Here is a 2,535-nt window from a genome sequence, read left to right on the forward strand (position 1 = left end):
CCTGGCAGCTCCAGCCGCGAGCGGCAGCAGAAGCAGCGGAGGCCGCCTCGGCCTCGCCCTGCGTTTCTGGGCCTGGCCCCGTTAGTTCTTCCCCGAGATTTTCTCCAGTCACACCTTTCCCTTCCCTCGTCCCTGCTCCCTCCAAAGGTGCAGCTCAGTCTCCTACTGCTAGGATCGTCCTGGGGCAGAGGCAATGCCAGGGACCGAGCAAGGCTTGACCCCCGCGTGACCCGAGAGTCACTTCTCCCCGCGCGCTCTGGGCAACACTGGCCTGCTGCTAGCTCGGGCCTGCCATTACGCAGCACAACCAGAACACCGCGCTCCCTCTAGACCGGGCCTAGACTCCGCTGCTGCCTAGCAGGCCTGAGCCCAGGGTACAGATACCTTTGCTGGGACCCCGGGCCTAAAGAGTAGCTAGCAGCCCCTCAGCAGACCGAGAGAGAGAGAGAGAGAGAGAGAGAGAGAGAGAGAGAGAGAGAGAGAGAGAGAGAGAGAGAGAGAGAGAGAGAGAGAGAATCGACTTCCTTTGCGTTTCCAGGGCCCGCAGTCAGCTATAGGGCCCTGCGCAGCTTTTCGATTAGTGCACTCCTTACCCTTCCGGCCCCGCGCCTGCTCCTCTGCGGGGCCCACGCTTGCATCCTCGCCCACAACCTGCTCTTTTGGTCAAAGTTTCTAAGTTCAGCTTGGTTCCCAATTCCACTTCTGGCTGTAAATAAAGTTAAATGCTCTTTATTTTGTTCTTGAATATGTTAAACTACTTGAACAATTTAAAATGCTTTGCACAAGTGAAGCGAACCATCTCTAATGTTCTGATTTTTCAGAGCCAGCCAACAACAAAGTTTAGATTAGTAATATATTTCTAACCAGAGTAATTTTCAAGATCATTAGGCATTTATGTAATTAGTGCCAAATCTATAAGCTTTTATTACGATTATTAGAGTAAAATCAGTATAAATTTGTACTAATTTACTACTGTTTAGACTTGGCTGTCAAGCCCAGAGGTTCTTATTGTAAATGATAACTGAGGAAATTAAGTGCAAAATTCTGTACCATTTCTGATCTGCTCCTAAACAATCCGTTTCAATTGTATTTGTAGCAGAACATAATGCCCTTTTAAAGTTATTTGACTTGTATTTTTATTTGCAACCTAAGAAAAATGCCCTCTACCCAGGCACAATGAAAACTGATATTTACTACTCTCAACTTGATTAACATTGATTTTTAATTCGAGAGTGATGCAATTAAGATTATTCATTTAGTGCAAATAAAGCTTCCACAAAAGGGTGGTCCTATGAAGTCTGTTTTAAATAATACAGAGCAAATGGCTTTTTTTGTTCGCCGTCCAATTGACTTACACAAAACATTGGAAATGCTGCCTGAGAGCAGATGCGAGAGGGATGGTGTGTGTGTGTGTGTGTGTGTGTGTGTGTGTGTGTGTGTGTGTCCTTAGCTGTGTGTGTGACAGGGACGAGCAAGGAGACAAAGGAGGCAGCAAGGCGAACTCTGAGGCAGTTTTGCTTCCTCCTCCTCTCCTGCAGCCTGTTCCCCTCCTCCCATGTACACACATGTGCGCGCGCACACTCGTGCACACACGCGTGGATGCGGGGCATCAGCCACGCTGTGGAGATCAAGCTGCGGAGATCACTTCCCCGGGAGCTCCGGGCCTGGCCGAGCTTCGGCGGCCGCCGCAACTGATGCCAACACGGCCAGTGTGGGACTGGGGCGCCGGCAACGCGGGTAGCAGCTTGGCGGAGCCCAGGTGGCAGGCGCAAATTCGGAAGTCAAGAAGGTGTTGGGCAAACACCTAGCGTCCTTTCGAGAAAAGCTTGCTTGGAAAGAGAATACCTAAACCTAAAGCAAATAAAGTCCTTCCAGTAAACTCTTCCCTTTCCCGGAACAAAACCCTAAATCTAGAAGCTACAGCGCCAAGCGAGCGCGGCGAAAGGCCAGACCGGGGCCTGGGGCGGGGCCGCGTGCGCCCTGGACGTGGCGCCCGAGTGCGCCCCCGGGCGCAAGTTTCAGAGGATTCGCAGGGGGCTGTGCCCACCTGGATGGCGCTTGCGGGGGTTCCAACACTGGCACGCAGGGGCAGAGGTGGGCAGAAGGGTGAAGGGTCCTGGAGCTGACCCTGCTCCTGCAAACAGCCAAGTCCGTGCAGGTCCGCATTGCCTTAGATGTACCCTCTGTTTGGAGAGAGGGATGAGAGGCCGCGACGTGGGCAGAGAAGAAGGGGCGCGGGGCCCCAAGTCCACTCCTGTGTGCACACAAACGCTCCTGTCCTCCTCCCACAGCCACTCCCAGAACAGCCGCCCGCCGTGCGGCGTCCTCCCACACGCACTCGCTCGTATATTCTGTTTTGTTGTATCTTTCAGGTCGATAAATAAATGTGTAATAGTTAATGTGAAGACACATCAGAGTAATAACAATGGGACGAAATCAAAGGATTATCCATCTCTGTTAGTAACCGCTGAATAACAACGTTGTGGCGTGATTGATAGCCCGCTTCATTTTATGACTTTTCTATTGGTCTTGATT

The sequence above is a fragment of the Suricata suricatta genome, chromosome 6, assembly GCF_006229205.1.
Source record: "Suricata suricatta isolate VVHF042 chromosome 6, meerkat_22Aug2017_6uvM2_HiC, whole genome shotgun sequence".
NCBI classification, from domain to species: Eukaryota; Metazoa; Chordata; class Mammalia; order Carnivora; family Herpestidae; genus Suricata; species Suricata suricatta.